Below are 22,103 nucleotides of genomic sequence, written 5' to 3' on the forward strand. Positions count from 1 at the left end.
AAAGCCCGCTGCCCACCCTCTGGACAGACATGTCCATCTGCCCTGACACACCAGCAGGGGGTGGGATGCTGGCCGTGGGCGGAGTGCAGACACCCCTGTGCCCAGGTGCCGGGTCACACAGCAGAGGGGAAGCAGCAGGTCCGGTCCATCTTCCTGCCTGCGCTGTGGCACAAAGTCTGGGTACACTCTGGACCTGGCGTTTTAAGCAGACACAGCCGCTGGGCCTCTGCAGAGCCAAGTGCCTGGGGTACCTCCTCACCCCAAGTTGTAGGGAATGAGCTCTGACCAGTCCCCTTTCCTTTCCCTAAGTGCTCTCTTCTCTGGGCTTCCATGCCGGCCTCTGCTGCTTTGTCTCCTCTGTCTGAGCTGCTGGGGCTAAGGCTGCTCACCAGCCCCTCCTCCACCAGCAGAATCCGTCCTGGTCCCGGGCTGGATGCTCTCCCCCGTAGACTGCCTGTCCTCTGGACATTAAATGCCAATCTCTGTCCACTCACTGGTAGCCCTCACCACACTTACTGTGTGACCCTGAGCAAGTAACCTAACCTCTCTGTGCCTCCATTTCCTTATGCGTACACTGGAACAGTAACACTGGCCTCCCAAGAACATTGTAAGAATCAAAGATTACTGCCGAGGCAGAAACATGCGAGGCACCGACAACGCTCTAAGTCGCTGTCCGCGAAGTACAGGCCCCGCTCAGCTCCCCAGCTTCGGTGCGTGGCCAGTCTCCGGAGCTCCTATCAGCTCTGCAAACAAGGCTCCTCAGAGCGGTTCTCCCCGCCCCCTGCTCCCAGAGAACCCCCCCTTCCCCTAGGGTGCTGAATGAATGAGCGGGGAGCTACTGCTCTTCCTCCAGCCTTCCTCTCTTCCCAGAACATCGTGGGGGGCCGGCCACTGCTCCCTGGCCAATCCAGGTGGCACCTCTCCCGCCCTGGCCCCCGAGGTGCTGGCCTGCATCCTTTCCCACGGGCTCCCCGGCGGCTTTCAGTGTGCGGCAGCGTGTGAGCTGGACGTTAACCATGTCATCCTCTAGAGGCACCAAACCCCCAAGAGGAAGGATGGATGGATGGATGTGCTTCCGGGGGTGGCTCCTGCCTGGTCAGGAAATTTCGCTCAGGAAATGGGGGTAGGGCGCCCACGGAGAAGGAAACCAGGCAGACACTTGGTGGCCTGTGACGGGGCCAGGGGCAGGCAGGCCCAGCAGATGGGCAGGGGCTCAGAGCAGAACACCTGGGACCACCCTGAGGCACTACCCTGAGTGGCTTCCCCAGCTACAGGCAGCCTGACAGGTGCCACAGAGTCAAGTGGGTCTCCTGTGTGCAGGGGACCAGGCCACCAGTCACTGGGCAACCCTGAAGACACGCCCCCTGGGAGCTGGCATCTGTCGGTGAGTTGCAGAACTCCAGGGGGACTTTTCCTGCTGTCCCTGAATCTGCCATCCAGCTGTTCTATGTGACACACCTCCAGCCCAAACTTAAGAGTGGCTGAACAACGGACAGAGCCCGGGGCTCAGACACAAGAGGCTGCTGGGCCACCAGAGCAGCAGGGACCCCAGGGCTTGGCTGTGCAAGGGCACTTCAGTCTAAAGGCGCTCAAACTTGCTATCCCGCCCCTCCACCCGGCCGCCGGTTTCTCCCTGGAGCCCGCGTTTACTGCGGTAACTAGCGGTGACTCTTGAAATGAGACCAACAGAACCAACACCACGGAAACCTGTCCTTACACAAGTCAGGACGGAAGAAAGCCCAGCCTGAAGCGTGCTGTCGGTGGGGTGTCCCGCTCACCCCGCACCCTCTGTGCCCCGGGGGTACCTGCCGAGGGATCGGAAACGAGTCAAAGTCAGCCTCCTCCGCTAGGTCGGCCGCCAGCACAGAACAAGGAGGCCTGGGGGTGGGAGCCTGTGCCCTCCCAGGTCCCTCAGCTCCAGGATCCGGGAAGGAGCCACATTCATATGGTAATTTCTGCCTGCGAACTGGCGAGAGGTGGAGGCCCCTCCAGCTGCGGGTCCTGAGGAGGAGGGAAGCCGGCCCAGGGCCTCGCCGCCCCCTCCTGGCTTCCCAGCCCCGCCAGGCCCTTCCGGGGCTCTCAGCTCGGGCTGTGGGCTGCGGGGGGAGCAGGCGCACCGGGCACAGGGCAAACGGACTTTGCGTTTTGCGCTCCTGTGGTTTCACATGACAAAGGACACGTGTTTGTTTGAGCCTAACTTTTCTGTGTGTGGCGCGGGGGCAGATGCTCCGGCTGCCTGCGCCCCCTCCCGGGGTCCCCGAGTCCCCCGCACCTCCACCCTCCCTGGAAGGAAGCGTCTGCCTGGGGCCACGGCTGGTGAGGTCAGGGGGAGCCTGATCTTCCAGGAAGAGGCCGCTCCCACACCCCATCCATTCCGTCCACTCCCCCAGCTTCCTACGATGGAGGGGGTCTGCGCAGCCCAGCCGCTCCCTCCACCCACTTCCTCCCGCTCAGGGGCTCCACTGCAGCTTCCCCATCGCCCCAGCGGGAGGACCCGCAGACCTTCTTCCGTTTCCCCACGGGTGAAGAGAACCAGAAGCCAGCGGCAGCACTTGGCTACAGACCCGAATGGCTCTTCTGTGCCCCCACGCGGACCCCCAAACCGATCCCCAAACCCATCCCCAGGCCCAGCCACCATATCCCACGAGGCTGGCCCTGCACCTCTGGAAAATTGTCCAGACGTAGATTCAACATGTCACGGGGGAAAGTGCAAGAAACACGCAGGGACTGGGGGCAGGAGGCCCAGTGCGCCCCCACCACCTACCACGGGACGGGCAGGTCCCCAAGAGAAACGAAAACACATGCACACCAAGACCTGGGCACCTGTGTTCACGGCGGCGTGAGTCATGACAGAATGCAGGGCACCCCTGACGCCCACCCACAGATGAACAGGTAAACGGAGCACGGCGTGGCCGTCGTGTGGAGTACTGTTCAGTCACGAAAAGGAACGAAGCTTTGGCACCTGCCACAGTGCAAACCTTGAAGACACCACACCCCGTGAAAAGCCAGATGCGTTGGATTCCAGTCCTGCAGAATACGCAGAACAGGAGAATTTACACAGACCGACGCAGTTCCGTGCTGCCCGGGCCTGCGGAGAGCCTGGCTACAGATGGATACAGAGTCTCTTCGGAGATGATGAGAATGTTCTGGAATCAGTGGCGATAACCGTAGGACGTTGCAAATGCATGAAACACCGCTGAACGGCACGCTCTGGGAGAGTGACCTTCATGGTGTACGGATGCCATCTCAACAAAGCTATTAACAACGTAACGGGGGCCCCGTGAGGGATCCCTAGTACACGAGCGCGGGGGCTGTGTCCACGTCCATGGGCGGCTCCCAGCACCACTCTGAGTCTGCAGCCCTGGGAGTGGGACGCTGGCGGGCTCCTCCGGGACCTCCCGCTGTGTGCTCCTCTCACCAGCAGTGCTCATGAGGACTCGCCTTTCATCTCGGTGTCCCAGCCTTGAACCTGTCAGCCACAGTGAACTAGGAGCAGGTCCCTTTAATACCAAAGGAGGCCCTAAGCCTCACCAGGAAGGGCAGGATGGCAGCAGTAAACGTGCAGCAACCGGGGGCCACAAAGGGACCACAAAGGGTACACTCGGCTCATCCCAGGTCTCTGGGCAGGAAGGACAAGGGAGAGCCCACTCAGCATCCCGGCTGTGGGGACACCGGTACCAGAACCAGCTGTGTGCGGGAGCAGCCGGACCTGGCACCGCCCCCCACCCTCTGCCCGACACACACACATCGGGCAGGTGCTCAGTCTCGCCTGCCGGGTCGGGCAGAGGAAGTGACTGCGGGAGCCCGCAGCTGCTGGGGCCCCCGGACTTCCGGAGCCATCTCCGCAGCATCCACCCCAGATGTGTGAGAGGCTCTCGGCCACTCCCTCCAGATCCCAAGCCCTAGGGACTCTGCTGGGAGGGAGACGCCATAAAAACAAGTCAGAGAGAGAATTCACTGAAGCCCCACTTTTATGGGGCGGCCCAGGCCCCCGAAGGAGAGGGGCCTGTGGTGGCTCAAGGTTTAATTATAACTTTAGTACTGAGTCTCCCGAAGCCCCGTGGTGTTAACTAGCTCTTTACTCCCCAGCTGTCCTTAGAGAGCCCCGTGGGGAGGAGGCAGTCCAGACCAGCCCCCACGGAAGGGCTTCTTCTACCCCCAACCCACCCAGCAAACCCTGGGACCCACAGAGAACCCGCCTCCCAGCCCTGACTCAGTCTCCCCCACAGCCCCGTGAATGAGCAGCAGATGCAAGTTTCTGCTCTTGAGCCAGAGGCAGAAAGCAAGGTACGGAGAGAGGCCGCTGGCTCATCCTCCCCGGGCTCCAGCTGCAACCCAGGAGCTGGCGGCATGAGGCTCCGGAGGACCAGGCCTGGGTCTCAGGCCGGGAAGTCTCTCTGCACGTTCCTGCTGAGCAGCGTCCAAGGCACAGCAGGAAGTGACAGAGACAGAGGTGGCTGCTGGCCCACACGCAAGGACCCAGGGAGACGGACCAGGCACGCCGGTTCCACCGTGAGCCCTGGGGGAGGCTGGGGATGCAGCCAAGACCTCTGGAAGGACGGCACAGGTCAGCTGAGGAACCTGTGCCAGGCGAGCATAAAGCAGGAAGCAGGCATCTGCGGAGAGGTGCGGTGTGGAGGGCGTGCACGGAGCCGGGCGGCCTGAGAACAGCACAGGGGACTGGCCCCACACCCCCCGCGCCCCTCCTCTGCCCTCCTGTCCCGTTTCTCTGGCTGCCCCGATTCTCAGCTGCTCTCCTCTGTGTCCAGGGAGCCCAGGACGACCGGTACAACACTTCCGGGCCCTGAAGGCTTTGCTGAGTCCCCACTGCCAACGAGCTGCCTTCCTGGGGACGCCCGAGGGTCCCAGGGCATCTCATCTTGGAGTGTACATACCACCAACCTAACTGGACTGGAAGCTTCTGGAAGGCCCGACTTGTGTGTCTCCCTACCCTGCTGGTCCCAGGGCGGCCACGTTGTTAGAACTCATGACAGTGGCTGTCACAGGCTAACGTACATCTCCGTGGCCAGGGTCACACGTTCTCTGATTTATGTCCGTTCACCCTCACGCCAACCCCGTGAGGCGGTGGCTGTTATGATGCCTTCTGGATGCTGGAGCGCGGCTCAGAGGCGGCGAGCCACGTGTGTAAGGCCACAGCGTCCTCCAGAGGTGCACAGGGGGTGATGCAGGTCACTGGCCCCGCGAGGGAAACCACCTCCCTGAACATCCATCTCCTCCTGGAATTTGGGGCGCGAGCAGCCAGGCCGTCCCAGCGCATGAGCAGGGCAAGAAGAGGGGTGCAGTGGGGAGCCTTGGGAAACAGAGTACCCCCTAGTCCTTGGGAGCCGGCCGACGCCAAGTTAGCAGAGGTGGACACCCAGTTAGCCCCAGTGTCCACCAAATCCGGCCACCCCATCCCGTCCGACCCTCCCCTCGGCTGGGACACAAGGCCCGCTGGACCCAACCAGACTCCGCGCTGTTCCCTGCCTTCCACCTAGAGTCACCACATCGAGGGACGGCAGGCCTCACGCAGGGGGCTGTGCTCTCTTGGATCCAGCCTCCAAGGGTCCTCAGCCTGCTGGGGCCCTCGGGGTGGAGGGGGCTAAGAGGGGCTCACACTAAACCTGAGTAGGGGACACATGGGAAGGAGTCCCAGCTCCACTGCCTCCAATTTGGCCTCAGTGGGCCAAGCTACTGAACCCAAGGGGCCCAGTGACCAGCTTCTCGGGCCTGGGCCCTGGCGTCCGCCTGCAAGGGGGGGGAGGACGGGTTTGTGCCCTGAGCTCTAACATCCCTGGCGTGCAGGAAGACCGACGGGGAGGCGCTCACACAGTCCGTGCTGGGCACTGTTCAGATGCACAGTCCTGACCCGCAGGAAGCAGCGCCTCGGCCAGCCCGATGGGCTCCAGAGAGTTCCAGGGAGCAGAGGCTGCAGGAGGGCTGGGAGGGGGCATCAGCATCCACAAAGGCCACACCGGCCTTGGGGTAAGGGGGTCCCTGGGGTCATCTTGAAGTTCCTTTCTTCTGTAATAAATAAACTTATTCCTACTAAGCAACCCTACCTAAGGAAAGAAACTCTTACCCACCTAAAAATGCTTCCAGGATGACTTTATTGTTTCGCCTCAGTTTCCAGGTAGGGAACCTGGCGTTCTCGTTACTTAAGTAAACTCCCTAAGATGAAGACCGAGGGCCCCGGGGACCAGGCCCAGAGGTGACCGTCTGTGATCAGCAGGACGGCACCGGCCACAGGGACCGGCCCCAGCAGACGGACTGCCAAGTCCCGGAGCGACGGGTACCAGCCCCCGATCAGCAGAGCGTGGGGTCTGCAAACCGACCGCGGCCTCCCAGCCTCCCTCCACCCCGTGGCCTGGGTCCACAGGGCTAGGCCAGCCCCCAGCCCACCTGCGCAGGAGAGTGAGGCCAAGAGGGAGAGAATTCCTGGAAGGCGCGTGGCCCTGCCACGGATGTGCCGCCTCCCTCCACGGCTCTCCGCGCCACGCTGCCCACCCGCGGCCCCCCACCCACAACCAGCAGCCGTTCTCCCTCAGACTCCGTGGAGCCACTGTCACCGTCTTTAGTCTTTGGAGCCCACCACGGACAGCCAGTGACAGGGACACGACATGGATCCCTTCTCTGGTCCCCTACTTCCCCGGAACCAGGGCGCGGAGCGGTGCCAGGGTCATCTGGCCCAGTGCCCGGCCCTGGGGAGAATGCATTTGGGGCCTAAAAAAACGCTCCAAGAAGAGCTCACATAAGGACAGCAGGACTCGCCGCTGCTCGTGTGAGGCCCCCGGAGCTCGCTGCATGGAAACCGCGGAGTCCCGGGTGGACAGATGAACCGCTGCGGTCCCCCCCGCGCTGACAGGAGTGCGTTCGTGAACTGAGCATCGTGAACTAAGCAAGACCTGGAGGCCGAGACCAAGGAAGCGCCCTCTCTCCACAGGCCCACGGTCTAAGAGACCCTAGACCGGACACCAACCTCCCGACCTGATGTGGCTGGATCCTTCCTCCACGAGGGAGGGTGAATTCACCTCCTGCTCTGAGCTAGGAAAATCTTATCTGCTGCCAGAGGCCTGGTGACAGGCACCTAGAACCGGGCCTGCGGGGTCGGGGGAGGTCTGCGCACATTCCACTGGGGACACCAGCAAGGACACTATCCTGATGACCGGCCACTCCGTGCCTGGCACTCGCAGGGCAGGGCCGGGGCTGGCAGGCCTCTGGGGACACAGGTCCGGGAAGGGGAGGGCCTAAGCCAGGTGCGACAGAGCCCAGCAAGGAGCACCACAGGGGAACCAGCGGAGCCTCCCTGCCCAAGGCCAAGTGCGGGTCAGTGTTGGTGACTCACCCTGACCCAGAGCTGGGGCTCCAGGTGCAGCCATGGGTGGTCAGGAGCCAGCCTCTCAGGAGCTGTCCCCCGTCCCCAGGTTCAGGAGAGGGACAAGAAATGTCAGGGTGCCCTTGCCATGATCCAGCTACCGAACCCAAATCAAAACATTGAAAATTCGGCTGAGGTTGGAACAGCCAGGACGAGGGAGGGAGCGGACAGGCTGGCCTTCACCTTGCACACCCTCTGCACCGTGCTGCTGCCCCAAACCGAGGCCCAGGCCCTCCTCCCCGAAACCAGCTCCCGCCAGCTGAGCATGAACTCTGCTCCGCCCGGAGGCCCAGCGGCAGCTCAGGCCCCTCCACAAAGTCAGAATCAGAACTCAGAACCTCTGGGCCTGGCAGGGCTGCTCTTCTGCCCCCACAGGCCTAGTGGCCCCACACTTCCCAGAGGTGGTAACAGAGAAGGAGATGAGGGTAGCATGTAAACCCCACTCCTGCACCCACGGTCCAGGGACAGGCCACCGCAAGCAAGATATGCACCCCCAACCGCCCCGTCCCTCCGCCAACCCTGAAAAAGGGTCCAGATGAGCCGGCTGGGAGGGGGTGGGCTGGCGGGCCTGTGACTAGCCCTGGGCCTCCCCGCTCGCCCGCAGAGCCGGCTGCACAGCCCACCACCCTCGCAGCGGTTCTGGGCAGGCCTCCTAAGGCTCCACCGAGCTCCTGAGAACAGGCCCCGACCTGTCCAAGGAACCAGGCTGGCGCTCAACAGAGAAATCAAAGCTTGCCGCTGGAGGCAGAAGCCTGCGGATGGCGTCTTCGCCGAGGGCTGTGATCTGTGCTAGAAGCATTTCCCCAGAGCCTGGCTGCGGGGCGCGGGGCTCTCCCCACATCACCAGCCCTGAAATACAGTCCTTCTTCCTGTGCTCTCAGCCAAGCAGAGGAGGAGGGCGCCCAGAACCCTCGGGCCGTAAGGAAAAGCCACCCGAGATCCCGGTGGGCAGCGGGCCTGGGATAACGGAAGCTCCCCAGTGAACCAACAGCTTCCGAAAAAGGCACTGAGCTCTTTGACAACACAGGAAGCTGGGCCCGGCTCGAGCTGCCGGCGGCTCTCATAAGGATGGGGTCTTCCCCTTCTCTGAACACCCCCAGGGAATGCTGCTGTCCTATCTGACAATGACAAGGGCAGCTCAGGCAGTGGCGGAACAGGAAGTGGGGACAGTACGTGGCCAGGGAGGTGGGGAGGGGTGGTCACCCAAGCGGGTACAGGGCTTCTGGGGAGAAAGCCCAGGGTAAGCCCTGTCCTCCAGACTTGGGGAGGACAAGCTGGGCCAGGTGCACAGGGGATGGCCCAACTGGCCCCAACCAGAGCTGTCTTTGGCCTGGCTGGGTGTCGCCTTGTGGATGTCCCCTTCCCATCCAGAAGGGTGCTGACTCCTCGGTCCTGGAGCGCCCAGGGCCCCACACAGAGCAGGCCCCTCCCCACAGAGCAGCCAACCGTCGTCCCACAAGGTGCCGTCTGGAGGAAATAAACACACAAACCGGTAGACACGATGGTGTCGCAGGTGCCACAACACAGAAATGATGGGGTGGGGGGTGGGCATGGGGACGCCTGGGAGGGGGTCGGCCTCGGAAGAGGTCTCCTTCCGCAGTCACACCTTAGCCCAAAGGAGATCCAAAGGAGGGAAGCAAGAATCCTACCCTAGGCACGAGGTCTCAGGCGTCTGAGGTCTCAGGCAGACGCCGGCTCTCAGGCCCCAAATGGTTAAACAAACTCAATCTTCTTCCTATTTCCTGAAAAGGGGCCCCCTGGGTTGCGGGGAGAGGCCCAAGAGGACTGACATTTATGTAAACACCCACAGTGAATGAAGTGGGGACTCCGCACGCACTTATAAGGGGTTATAAGGGAATAGAAAGGATCGTGAGCACATGGGGGCTCTTTCTCCCTCGTCCCCTAACAGGATTTTCCATGAGGGATCCAAACCAAATTCCGATCGGGGCGCTGTCTCTACAGCCAGAAACACACTGGCTGGGCGGCACATTTTTCTCCAGGAAAGGAATTTCAAACTGCTCTTTGGTGAGCAGAGATGCTCCCCAAACCTCTGACAAAAGCTGGGAAGACTCCCCAGCAGAGAGGAAGCGGAGGGACTAGGATGGAGTGCCTGGAGGCAGAGGGAGCCAGAGGCGGAGAACGACGTTTCAGCAACAGATGGCGTGGCCCCAGAGCACCTCGGCCCTCCCAGCACTGGGGCCCTCCGGACGCGCTGGGCCGGCCTGGGATCTGAGTCTGGGGCATTCCCCAGCGTCTCGGCTGGAAGGCTCTTCGGATGGCAGGTCCCCGGGTCCCCGTGGGGCTGCTTCCTCACCCCTGCTCCTTGACAAGGGGTGGCGGACCGCCCCACTCCCCCTCCAGCGCGGTGCACCCGTCCCAGCCCCCACCCGCTCGGGGAGCAAGCCGCACCCCCCACAGCGCCCGGAACCCAGACAAGCCGCCGCCGACTCCCCGACCCACAATACCACGTCGGATCCCGTGTTTCCAGCATCTGCCGAAGCCAGTCTCCCGCCCAGCCTCGGCCCCAACGGCTGACAATTGGTGCGGAACAGTTTTAGGAGGCGGCGGCCAACCCGAGCCCCCCCTCTCCAGCCCGGGGCCTCCTAGAAGTCAGGGAAGCCCCCTGCGAACGGGAAACGGGCTCCAAGAAACTCCCTGCCGGAGGAGGACCTAACCACTCAGCCAAGCTGGCCAAATATTTACAAAGAGATAGCTGTGGCCGCACAAAGCCCCTTTCTTCTGCTCCGCGGCCGAAAATCTGGGCCCCGCGTGGAGACCGAGCTCCCACCACCCCTCTCCCGGGGACCCGGGGCGGTCCGCCGGCCGCAGGCAGGGGGCCCGGGGAGGCGCCGCTCTGGGCCCCCGTTGCCCTGCCCTCGGGGAGCCCTGGGGCGGCCGCACCACCTGAGGCCCCCAGCCACCGGTGCGAGGCTGCAAGGAACAAAGGGAGCGGAGAACTCACCCCAGCCGCGGCGACGGGCTGCGCTGGCCGCCTGAGAGCGCGGCCCGCCCACCGGGTCACATGGCTCCGAGCCGAGCAGAGGATCAAAGGGGCTTTGTGGCCGCGGAACAAGGAGCCTCCCAGAGCGCCGTAGAGGTAGGAGGGACCGCCTGAGAACCGAGGCTCGGAGGCAGGGCGAGGGAGAAGAGGGCCCCCCCCACCCCCGGAGGAGGCCAGGGGCGCCTGGCTGCAGGCCTGAAGCCAACCGGGCCGTGCGGGGTGCATTCCGTGCCTGAGAAACGCCAAGGAGCTGAGCCCCCCAGAGGGCTTGAGTCATCCCCAAAAGGAAAGGGCCATGGGGTCTGGGAAGGAGAGAGGGCAGGAGGCACTCACCTGGACACCCAGTCCAGCTGCCCTGGCCAAGAAGTTTGTGGGCCCGAGAAGCCTCCAGTCCCTCTCCTCCGACTGTCCTCCTGCCCAGGTAAGATAGGACGGGCGTGCAGGGCAGTGCCAGGAATCGGACACGGCCCGGGGGTGCCCCCTCTCCCTGCTGCCCCGCCCAGCACCCTTTCTGCCAGGTGAGCCCCTGATGGGTCCCAACCCCATCCAGCTCAGATGGCACAGCAGGCTATCGGGCAGGCCTCCCCCCAGGGCTGCAGACCTCCCCAGGAAAGCTGTCAAAAACCAAAGCTGGGGCTGTTCCAGGGTCTGGGCATGGGGGCCAGAGCACAGCGGGCCCTGTGTGCCACCTACTGCCCAAGGCCACGGTGACAGAATCACCCCCACGGGAGAAGCAGCACAAGGGGACCACGGGCCGGGGCTCGGGAGGGAAAGGTGGGGCCAGCCCAGCTTACCCCAAGCTCTGTCTTCTTCCTGGAGCCTAAGGACTCGGTTTCGGGGAGCTGGGCTGCAGCTTCTACAGCCTAAGGGCCCAGGCAGTGAGTCACCCCCCTACAGACCCTAGGGATGGGCTAGGTGGTCCCCAGAAGGAGGAGCTTGGGAGCCACCCTGTTTGGGGTGGGGCCTGGGCGCTGGGATCTGCCAGACCCATCCTATGCCACGACCTCTGACCCTGACTGAGTCACTCCCAGGCTCAGGGGGGGCCAAGGCAGCCAGCCCCAGACCTACTCCCCACTAGGGGAAAGCTCTTGCTGGTGTTGGGAAGTTGCAGGGGCAGAGGGCGAGAAGTTCAAGTGCAAAGGAGTCCTGAGTGACACCTGAGCAGGTGGCCACCCGCGGGAGGAACAACTCGAGCCCGGCCCCTCCCCCCGAGGCATTCTCTCCTTCCCCGTCGTCCACACTCGCCCCCATGGCTGGTGGGTGAGCCCCACCCCACCTTCCAAGCACCCGGCCCACTGGCCACACTGGCAGGCTGATCATGTCCAGCGGCTCCTCCCTCCAGTTCTCAGAAGCCAGATCTCCGTAGCAGCAGCCACTGGCAGTCCAGCCTGGCCGCTCCCACTCCAGATGGCCAATTTCCTCCCCAAGGCCTCCCGAGTCTCCAGGTTTGCCATAATGGCCTCAGGGAGGCTGGCCTCCCACTCCCTTCCCCTCCCCTCAGAGTGCAGAGCTGCTGCCCTGGGTCTCTGGGCCGGGGGCCAAACACAGGCCGCTTCCAGGGGAGGGACCCCGTGTCCAGAGTCCTTGCTCCCATCTCAGTGCTAGGGAGGGCGGTGCGGCCCTGAGCTGAGGGCCTTGGAGACACACCAGGCTCAAGGTCCCCCTCACTCACATCAGCTCTGGCTCATTACCCAACCCTGTGGGACCTGACCTTCCCCACCTGTGAAATGGACACGATCACCTTACAGGAACTAAAGCAGGACGCGACGTTCAAGCTGGGAAGACTGGCCACTCGGAACCTAGGCTTCTCTTTCCTCCAACAAGGTGGTTTCCGAGGACAGGGAAGAGGGAGGGCCCAGCCCCTCCAACCACCCCCTGCCCCGCCTGCTGGGCCCTTGCCACTGGGCCTTGAAGGACAGCTCCAAATGACAGCAGGAGCGACTCCTGTCCCACCCGGCGTCAAGGCTGACGCGGAACCATGGAGATGCCACCTCCCGGCTCCGCCTGTCCTGTGAGCGGGGCCCCTGCTTCCCAGCGTTCCCCTTGGAACCTCTCACCTAGACTTGTCCCCCAGGACCCACCACCCCCTTTCCTGGGCACCACATGGGCAACCTGCCAGCTCTCCAAGGCCACTGCCTGCCCTTCCTCTTCCTCTCTCCCTCATCCCTACAGACTGCTGGCCCGGGACGTGGCCTGGGGGCTTCCCACGTGTTCCTGGGTGCATCGCCCATGGGATGGGGGTCTCCAGAGCGCAGGAGAGGGAACCCCTGGGCCTCACAAGACGCTCAGCCCAGGGGTGGGGGGTGCTTTTCTGATGAATTAGCTCTGCCCCTGGGGCCGGCCCACACACAGCATCTACCAGAATGGCCTGGAGCCCACACAGCCGCCCACTGAATCCCCAGCAGAAACAGAAAGCGAGGCCCCATAAGCACAGCACATCTGTCACTGGCAGTAGCCACGTTTAAAAACGTAAGAAGAAACAGGCGACACTTAATGTATTTTACTTAATACAGCCCAAACAGTATCAACTCAACAGGTCACTTAAACCCTTTCTATTTTTTTATTTTTAAATTTTTTAAAAAGAATCTGTTCATTTGAGAGAGAGCGCGCGCACAAGCAGGGGGAGGGGCTGAGGGAGGGAAAAGCAGGCTGTGTGTGCAGCAGGGAGCTCGATCCCACGACCCCGGGATCATGACCTGAGCCGAAAGCAGACACTTCACAACAGAGCCACCTGGGGTCCCAAAACTTTTTAGACATTTTACACTCTTCTTCCTTTCTGTACTGAGCCTCAGAAATTCAGTGTGCCTCGTGCACTCCCAGCAGCCCCCTGGTTTGGACCGGGCACATTTCTTTTTTTCTTCTTTTCAGGGTTTATTTATTTATGCTATTTCTACACCGCATGTGGGGCTCAGACTCACAACCCTGTGATCCAGGGTTGCACGCTGTCCCGACGCAGCCAGCTGGGCACCACCAGTCAAGGCACACTTCACGCGGTCAGCGGCTGCTGCGGCTACTGTGCCGGCAGTCATTGGAGTTTCTCAATCAACCCAGGGCTCCAGGTCCTTGGGGGGCAGCTCACTGAGACCCGTTATCTGAGCGCTACACCTTGATCTCCATGGTGCATGCGCAGCCACGTTTGGGGGTGCTAAGGGATACAGCTTGATGGGAGCCACAGTAGCCTCTACTGGATCTCGAGGACCGCTGATCCCTACCTCACACCGCCCCCCTGCCGGGGACATACTGGGGATGTGTCTCCCAGATTCTACTACCACAAAGAATACAACTTCTCCAAAGAAGTTACTCTGCTGTATTTGTGCTAAGCGTCAGTGAGACCACCACCGGTTTCTGGGGTTCTTTGTCTCATCTGGCTCACAGGTGCTCAGGCCAGGGTGAACTCCTGCTTCAAAGGAAGACCACCGCCCAGCCTCGCACCTGTCTCAAGCAAGTGATGAGCTGGACCGTTTGAGCGTACCCCCCTGCAGCCCGGACCCAGCAGCTTTTCTGGTGGAGGCTCCAGAAGCCCGAGGTCATGCAGACTTCAGGGAGAGAAGTTGTCTGGGGCCAACTGCAAAGGGAGACAGGGCAGCGTAGGGGGAAGCGCAGGCAGAGACCCCAAGAACGGAGAGCGTGGGCCAGCGGAGCTCCCGCAGGCCTCTCCCCTTCCGAGCCGGGGCATTCCACACTCTGACTTCCGTGCACCTTCGTCCTTCCAGTAACCAACTCGTCCTGCCTCTGTTTACCAGCTGCAAAGTCACACACAGGCACGCAGATCAGAAAAAAAAGTCTATAAAGAGCAGACTGGGGGCCGCCAGGATGGGTGGGGGATGGGAATGGACCGCTTAATGGACATGGGGTTTCCTTTTGAGGGGATGGGAATGTTCTGGAACTAGATCATGGTGATGCTGCCCAACCCTGTGAATGTGCTAAGTGTTACTGATGGTGAATTTCTTGTTCTGGGCGCCATAAAAACAGACCATGAAAACTATACTTAAAGGAAAAAGTCTAATGAGTCCTTTCCTCTCCGCAGGGCACTTTATCGTTTTATTTTGTACCTGGAGACCACAAGGGCCCCGAGACAAAGCAGGGGCGCTGGGGCACAGTGTCCCCTGCCTGGAGCCTGGAGAGGTCCCCTGACGTGGCAGGAGGGACTCGAGACGCAGAGACTATCCTGGGTGTCCTGTGGGACAGTTGAAGACTACGGGGAAGGTGACCACGTGACGATGGGGGCAGGGACTGGGTGCCGTGGCCACGAGCCAAGGCCCACGGGTATGAGGACATACCCTCCTGGGGCCTGCCCACGGCACGCCGTCTGTAGCCCAGTGACCTGATCCCAGACCAGGGCCTCTGGAACTGCAGGACAGTAGGTTTTCCTGTTGCCTAAGGCCACGGTAATTTGTGGTACTCTGTCACAGTGGCCCCAGGACCCTCACACAGCCCTGTAGTCCTGACTTGAGCCAGAGTAAGGTAGGAACTTCCACCTTCAATCGAGGAAACAAATACTTAGAGCTGGAGGAAACCTGCTCCTGGCCAAGGCAGTTCAGAAGCACGAACAGGATCCCTCCCAGCCCTTTGGAGGGGGGTCTAGCTCGGGTTTTCCAAGGCTGTCACTTTCAGGACATTCTGGCCCCCTTGCTGGACAACAGGCTGCCATGTGGGGCGGGGGAGGGGAAGGGGTGCCACGGTGTCCCTGACAAGGATGCCTGCCGGGGGCCCAGAGTGAGCAGCACCCGCCGCCCTCCCTGGGGACCCCCCGCCAGAACAGTCATCAGGGAGAGGCGGCAGCACAGGACAGGTGGCCTGCAACAGGGTTCTACTCTGAAAGGGGAAGGGGGACAGTTAGGGCAGGCTCCCACCTCCAAAGGGGCCACCTGGGAGGAAAGCACAGTCTGGGGGTGCCACCCACCCCGCCGTGCAGGGACACCCACGTGATGATGCCCGAGACCACCCCCTCGGGTGCAGGGCAGCGGACAGGAAAGGAAGTGGTCACGTGGCAGCCTCCCTTCCCCGCACACAAGCACGCATGCCCCAGCGCACCCCCGCCCCTGCTTTCTCCTGCCGAGCCCAAAGCGGGGTTGTAAACACGACACCCAGCCCTCCCACGACCTCTTTTCCAACCCGCCCTGGATGAACCCCCATGGGATGCACAGATACGGGCCATCAAAGGCCAAGGAATAAACACCCTTCCCTTGGCTCTGCAGGCGGTTGCTGGGCTGCCCTGCACACAGGGGCCAGGGAAGGGCTGGGTGGCGGGTCAGCAGCGTGGGGCCCCTGGGGTGGGCAGCCAGCAGATGCAGCCACACACCCCCAGGGGGCAGGGAGCCCACACACGCTCTTGCTGTCCTAGGGTGGGCTCCCAAGGGGCCCAGAGCGAGGTCTCAGGCAGGCCTGGGGGTCCGGGGCCTGCAAAGTCTCTCTCGCCACAGAGCAATGCTTAGCAGGCTGGCGGTTCGGTCATATCTGGTTGACATCTCTCTTCCGGTTCCTTTGCAACGCGACCGAGGACGGACAGTCAGGCTGCCTCCGATCTCAAAAACCAGGCCCCTCCCTTGGGCCCAGCTACGATCTCCTCCAGCTGCTGGCCTTCTCCCCACCTCTTGACAGTTTGTCTGCACTGCGGTCCCATCTTCCCAACACCTGCTCGCATCTTAACCTCTGCCGTCTGGCGCCCGCCCATCTCACTATTTAAACCAGCCTCCTGAGAAAATGCTCAGCACCAACATCCAGCTCCACCAGGCTGGCACAGATGAACGGCCCCTCCTTCTGGAAAGGCACTGCTCAGGGCGCTATCCTCCCCTTGTCCCCCAAGGCAGGGCTTTTCCACAGCACAGAGGGGTCTCTTCTCCATCCCCAGACTCAGCCAAAGACGGTGTTCCCAGCTCAACCACCTCTCACAGCACAGGCCCTGCAGTCTCCCAAACCCCTCCTAAAAACCCCACCCCTGTTAAAAATCACCGCCTCTAGGAAGCCCTCCAGATGCCCTCCCTCAGACTCGACCACCTGATCTGGAGCACTTGCCAGAGGGACTTACTCACCCCTCCTGGTCTCCTAGGTAGCAGAGGCGTGTTTGTGGAGCTCCGTGGCAGGAAGGCCCCATTTCCTCCTTTCTAAGAAGCCTGCGCCTCCCACCTCCGCTGTCAGGTTGCCTCTTCCCCTCCAGGGCACCTTAATACACATTTATTTCTCCCCTTGAAGAGCTAACATGTCAACAGGGTGTCTTGGAAATTATGTGATGATATCTCAACTCTCGGCAGCCAGCTCTGCTCCGCCTGCGGGCATGAGGGCCACTGGGGCGGATCCGGGAAGCCCCAGGCCCACTTCCAACCTCGCCCACCCTCCCTCGGGAACCCACGAGCCCCGGGGCCGCCCCGGTGACAGCCAGCCAGAATTCTAGATGCCTGGCCACGGAACAACCGGAACCCAAACCCTGCGCCAGTTTCAAAGACCAAGAGACCCCCAGCGGGCTCTCTCCGGGTGCCAGGAGGGCGGGCTGCCGGGTGGGGGCGCTCCAGGTTGGTGATATGTGCAGCGGCCTCCACGCCCGCCCTCCCCGAAACAAGGACGGAAACCAAAGCTCAGCAGCTGAGACAGTGGGATTGGGGGCGGGGGTGGGGTGGGCGGGGGCGGGGTGGGGGATCAGGGTTGCGCAAGGCTCTGAGACCCTGGCTGTTTGACCTCTGGAAACAGGTTCTCCATCCTAGCAACACATCACTACTCTAAAGAGGAACTTCCAAAAAATACAGAGGCGGGGTCTCACCCCAGCCATTGAGTCCACTAATCCAGGGTTGGTATTTTCTGAAAACTTCTCAGGGGACTCCACCGAGCATTCTGGGTTGAAAAGCACCGTGTGCGGAGCCTGGTCACTCCATCTGCCTTTGGCTCAGGGTCCTGGGATCCAGTCCCGCCCCCTCTGCCCCCCTTCCCTGGCCTGTGCGTTCATTCTCTCTCTCAAATAAATAAGTAAAATCTTAAAAAATTAAAAAAAAAAAAAGGCACCATGTGGGTCTGACAGGTGCAGACACATGTCTGGAATCTGGTGAGATCCCGGGGTCTCTGCCGAGAGCATTCTGAGCCAAATGTACAAGCGGCACGCACAGGATGAGGGGGAAGCTGGGGGGTCAGCAGCTCCTTCCACTGTCCAGAGAAGGCCACCCAATGGACAAGGCTCTTTGATTTCCATTAAGCTTTTCCACGCTGCCCGCTGTCCGGCTGGGACTTGGAAAAGAACAAGACAAAAAGGAGAACCTTGGGAGGGGTCCAGGGGACATCACTGTGGCATAGTGATTCTGAGGAGCCATTTGAGCTCCTGAAATCTCTTAACAGTCTAAAAGCAGAACTTCCCAGAAGGACTTGGCTGTCACCAATCCCCTGCTCTCAGCAACCAGGCAACACAGACTTCATCACAGAAGACGGGAAAGTCTTCACACCAGACCTAAATAGACATTCACAGAACTATCTACTTCCCATCTATTCTCCTAAGGGCCACTTATCTTTCCAAAACGTGATTTGTTTTCCAGTAAGTGTTCTTACCCCTCTGGTGATAGCATATAAGCTTCATTCTAACTGCCCCTTTGCATCACATTTTTTCTGTAAACTCCCATACCTATGTGATTAAAGCTGTCTTTTCTTTCCATACTGTGGCTCTTGATATTTAATTGCCCCGGGGGGGGGGGGGGCTCCTGCAGTTTAATTTGCAGACCTCTGGTACTGAACCTAAGAGGATAGAGAGAAAGTTTTTCCTTACCAGCACTCACAAAACAAAAACAAAAGCAACCCCTCTCTTCACTACAAATCCATGTTTCCCCACCCACAGCCAACAATTCAGACCCGTTTCTCAAAGTCTGTTAAAGCAAGAAAATTTGTTCTGCAGGATGCTTCCGTCCGAAAAGGTTTCCACAAATATATCCATTAATTGCTCCCCTCTTTTAATGTTCACAAGTATTTATTAGCACACTAAAAACTATATTCTGTAGAGTTTTGGGTTTTCTGGTTTTTTTTTTTTTTTAAGTTTAAACTCTTTATTTCCTAAACTTGTCGGGCCATGGAACCACTTTGCACCTTTAATACTGATTCGTGGTCCCAGACAGAACATAGTTTGGGAAACACTGGTTTAGACTTCTCAGCCTGCCAGCCCTCTGCTCTGGTTCCAGGCCAGACATCAGATCGGTTCCAGACTCCTGGACAAAGATGGGGTGGGGCAGAGATCACAAGCCCCACAGGTTGGACGGCTTGCCCGAGATCTTGGAATAACAGTTTTAAACCCAAATTCCAAAGTTACCAGAGAACACAAAGTTACCAGAGAACACGTGTCACAGCAGCAGCATGTTTAAAGGCAAAAACTGAAAATGACGCGTGTCCGTGGAGGAGAGCACAGCGGATCGTGGTTCGGGGCCACCCGCCCGCGACCCTCCGGCAGTGAATATACACCCAAAACTACAGGCCCGGGGGGCGGGGGGGGGCAATGACCTCACATTTCCAAACACAAAAAGCCGCGCAAGGATGCTAATACTTCATACCCCCAGTTGTCCAACGTGCACAAGACCACACCACGGTGCACAACTGAGAGGAACGCAGCAAGCTACATGCGGACATTCTAAGGCCCACGTGGGAAGGATGCGGGCGTGTCAGGTGGCAGGAAACACGGCTGGTTCCTGCGGCCGCTCGGGCCGGGCGGAGGCACACGGGTGTTCATGGTCCTTGATGGTTTATTAAAAGCTAAAGAACTCTTTGGAGGACCCCGGGGAATAACAAGGCGTGAGCTTCTCTGTGACTGACTGGCTCAAGGCCTGATAATGTCCCTGAGCCTCAGTTTACTAACCTGTAAACAGAGGCAACAAACCCATTTGCTCATCACCTGCTTGCAAGGTGCCTGCTCGAATTTCCTGCCCTCCCTTATGGGGTTCTGGGCAGGATGATAATGAGTTTACAGCCTCAAAGGGCTTTGGAAACCACATGAAGCGCCTTGCCGGGAGAGGGGGAGCCCCCCACTCCCGGCCCGTTTTCGTGACCTGGCAGAAAGCATCCCAGCCAAAGGAAACCTTGTTTTTTCCTTCAGGGCAGAGGCCTTGGTCTTGGGCCTGAGGTCTGCCGGCTGCTCAGGCTGACATGAGGCTTCCGTCAGCCCGGACCCACTGTTCGGGGGGGGGCCCTGAAGCCCCCCACCCCTTTAGCACCGACAGGGGCACAGGTGAAACCACCATTCGCAGCCACGGAGAAGCCTGTCTGAACTGGGCACGAGCCAGCCCTGCTCTTTCCTCTCTCCCCCCAGAAGCAGGAGCTCAGGAAATTCGAGGCTGTGAAGCAGCCCACACATCACCTCCGGCTGTTTATTCAGAGAGAGGACGCTGACCCTCCCGGGCTCACGCCACAAGCCCCAGCACCCCGTAGTGCTAGACCCTCCCCTTGCAGGGGGGCTGGGGGGGCCAGTGATCCCTCCCTCAGAGGAGCCTGTGGTCTCAGGCACCCCTCCCTTTGTATTCAACCCCCCCCCCCCCCCCAACTGAGCAGCTGAGAGACTCTGGGCCAATTTCTCAAGCTCCTGGCAGGGGTCTTCCCAGCCACAGAAAGGGGAAAGGGTCCTCCCATCCCTGGAACCTGAGAAAGAGGCAGACAGAACGTGCACAGACCAGCACCAGCAGGTGCTCCAGCACCACGGACCGCCCACCTCTTCCCGGCACGGGCGCGGGCGTGGGGCCGGGAACAGCCCGGAGTGAGCATCTGTGGTCAAGATGCACGGGGCTGTGAGCTGGAGATATAAACAGGAATAAGCAGAAACTGCCGGTGCAGAGAGGCCGGAGCATCTGTGCTTTCCAACCCTAACGGGGCGCCCGCAGAATCTCTTGGGGGAATTTCTCTTTTAAAGGTACATTTAAAAAAGACAAGAAAAAAGGATGAATACACAATAGTCAGTGAAAGAAGGCAAAATAAAATACATTAAAAAGAAATAATGAAAGCATGCCGTCTAGTGCCCTTGGGTAAGCGCAAAACCAGGCACCATTCTTTGGGGAACAGAACATTTCTGTTCCCCGACTGTGACGGAGAGCACACGAATCCACACACGTGGTAGAAGTTCGTGGAACCACAGGTCAAAACAACGAAGTGCCCATGAAGCTGGTGAAAGCTGAAGGTCTGCAGCTGAGTTCACACTAGCTCACACTGAGTTCACACTGGACCCCCGTCATTTCCTGGCTTTGATAATGACACGTCACGAGGGAAGACACTGGGTAAAGAGCACGGGACCTCCTTTCTATGACTTTTGCAACGTCCTGTGAGCCTAGAGTCTAAGACAATTTCAAAATAAAGTTTTTAAAAAGTACATCAAAAATGTAACAGGCTGTGAACACGGACCACGATAGTCGGAAACGGGGTACTGGACGCAGTCTTCCTTCGTCTCCTCGTGCGGTGCGTGTCGCCACAGTGCCCGGAGCCCAGGCTCTGTCCTGGGTGCACGGACCTTGGTGGCTCAGATCTCCATCAGGGAGGATGGCGAAGCCCAGCGAAGGGTCTGGCAACACCTGAGAACGGTTCACCCAGGTTGTTCCCAATGGATCCTAAAAGCAGCCCAAGCCTCATGAGAGGAGAAGGCAGGTGTCCCCGGCAGGGACACCTGCACACAGATGTCAAGAGAGGCCGAGGGGCAAGTGATGAGGCCGGAGGTCCCCACTGTGCTAAAGTGTCACTCCCAGCTGTTTCTTCCGGGTCCCAGGATTGGATGATCATAGGGACTTGCTCAGCGGGTCTCCACTCTGCTCAGAAAGGGATGGTGTTGTGGCCAGAAAGAGTTTGACTCTTTCAAGCTGCTGGCCTCAGGGTGCCGATGGGGAAAGGCGAGCGTGGCAAGGCCGGTCACCGAGGTCTCCGGGAGCCCCGGGCAGTCTGGAGGCACCTGCAGGAGGTGAAGGGCAGCGGCGGTGTACAGGGGAGGCCCCCCTCGCCCATGCAGGGCACCTGGCCCTTCCCCAGCCTCAGCCAAGGCATGGGCTCCCGGCACTGTAAGGCGGAGGCCGGTGGCTCAGGCAGGGCTGTGGGGAAGGGAGCAGAGGCAGCAGGGGCGGCTCTTCCAGCTCCCCCAGGCCCACCAAGTCTGCTCCCTGACGTCCGCTAACCACGGAGGACAGTGCTGGAGGCGGCGAGCGGAAAGCCTGGTTTGAACTCCCTGCGTGCCCCTGACCCTGGCACTGAGCTGCCCTGGGGTCTCCCTTTCCTCACATGCACACCAGGCAGATGAGCCCCAGAGTCCTTTTCAGCTACAGAACGTTCAGGGGGTTAAAAAAAGGCCACAAGAATGAGGCAGGCAAGCCAGCTCACACCCCTGCCTTCACCTGGAAAGGGGAACCCACTGCTCCACTGGATCCCCTCCGGCCCGGCCTGGCGGAGCCGTCCCGCCCACTCCGGAGCAGGGAGAGGCTGGGGGAGCCCAGCGTCTTCCGGGGCTCGGGACACATAGAGAATTCGCCCGGAATCTTTCCAGAAGAAGATTACCACTTCCTGACTGTATCAGCTTCCTGTTGCTGCTGTAACAAACCGTCACAAACTCTGTGACCTCCAACACATATTTGTCATCTGACAAGGTTCCGCCTCTCTGGGCCTCTCCCTTCCTCCTCCCTACACTGAGGGAGTGGGACACTCCCGCAGACGCCGTTCTGGAGCCCAGCGGCAACCCCGGCCTAAGGAACACTTGGCTGGGGACATTCTCGACGTGCCATCCCACGCCGCGGCACCCTGGCCTTC

General features: G+C 60.5%; 1 protein-coding gene across 7 annotated transcripts in view; it reads right to left on the reverse strand.

The window, feature by feature from the left end:
* The window catches only part of SEPTIN9 (septin 9), a 144,273-nt gene that overhangs the window by 21,267 nt on the left and 100,903 nt on the right, over positions 1-22,103 (reverse strand). Inside the window, exon 1 of one of the 7 annotated variants that reach the window (XM_059378419.1) lies at positions 10,710-10,799. The exons of 4 other annotated variants lie outside the window; for them this stretch is intronic. The gene's annotated coding sequence lies outside the window, so the exon portion shown is untranslated. Of the gene's footprint in view, positions 1-9,840; positions 9,922-10,337; positions 10,444-10,709; positions 10,800-22,103 lie in introns of those variants that run through there. 2 more of the 7 variants (XM_059378418.1, XM_059378421.1) reach the window with 2 other exon arrangements.

The sequence above is a fragment of the Mustela nigripes genome, chromosome 16, assembly GCF_022355385.1.
Source record: "Mustela nigripes isolate SB6536 chromosome 16, MUSNIG.SB6536, whole genome shotgun sequence".
NCBI lineage: Eukaryota > Metazoa > Chordata > Mammalia > Carnivora > Mustelidae > Mustela > Mustela nigripes.